The sequence below is a fragment of the Condylura cristata genome, unplaced genomic scaffold (genome assembly GCF_000260355.1).
Source record: "Condylura cristata isolate star-nosed mole 26May11 unplaced genomic scaffold, ConCri1.0 scaffold00022, whole genome shotgun sequence".
Taxonomy (NCBI): domain Eukaryota; kingdom Metazoa; phylum Chordata; class Mammalia; order Eulipotyphla; family Talpidae; genus Condylura; species Condylura cristata.
In genome coordinates, this window is record NW_004567123.1 from 35687161 (window position 1) to 35688098 (window position 938).

Genomic DNA, 938 nt, shown 5'->3' on the forward strand with positions numbered 1-938 from the left:
GCCTGGTGGGGCCCAGACAGACATCTTCGCTTTGTTTGTTTTTGTGATTCAAAAATGAGTCATGCGCCCCAGGCCTGAGTAAGTGAGGGCAGTTTCCCAGGCCGGGAGGGCGGGGTGGGGTGCTCCTCCTGGGGCTGCGGGGTTCAAAGTCGCTGGGTTCAAGTAAGTGCAAGGCTGGAGGCCTTGGGGCCGGCGGCCGTGGGAGCGAGTCTGGCACCTGCTTTGCTATCTGGAGGTGCGGCCCCTTGAATTCACAGCGGCTCAAACTCAGGCTCGTTCGTGAGGTCCCACGAGTTCACGAAAGACCCTGGGGTCCAGTACGTGCTCGAGGCTCCCGGCCTCTGCCTGTCTCTTGCGGGGACAGCCGGCTGCCCCTCGGGATGGTGGAAACGCTTCCTCCTTCCTGTCCTCTCACCGGCCGCACAGTTAGATGCCGTGGGCAGGTTAACAGCTCCATTGCCCGCGTCGCTGCGCGTGCCCATGGGCACGGGGGTCTCAGAGAGGCGACGCTCAGGCAAGCGTACACGCCACCCCGTGCCAGGGCCCGGGCCGGGTCTGGCTCCCGGGGGGGCTCCCGCCCAACGGGGGCAGCTGTGCGTTCACCGGGGCCGCCTGGTGCAGACGGGCGCTGGGGTCGCGGGTGTCTGCTCCCGGGCTCGCTCCCCGGCTGAGTGCGCCCAGGTGGGCAGGGCCCGGCTGTTTCCTGCAGCTGCCGGCTCACCACAAGCTCCAAACACTGCCGCGCGGTGCGTGCCCGCCGGCTCTGGCGCGGCGGCTTGAGGCCAGCGGCCACCTCGCGCGCCCAGGGGCCTGACGGGCCTCTTCCACGCACCGCCGCGTTTGGACACCGCCCCTCCAGCCAGCGCGGGGCTCCTGTTGGGCCCGGGGCTCACGGGAAGCGGCCACTAGTTCAGCAGAAAGACTCCCGGAGGGGACAC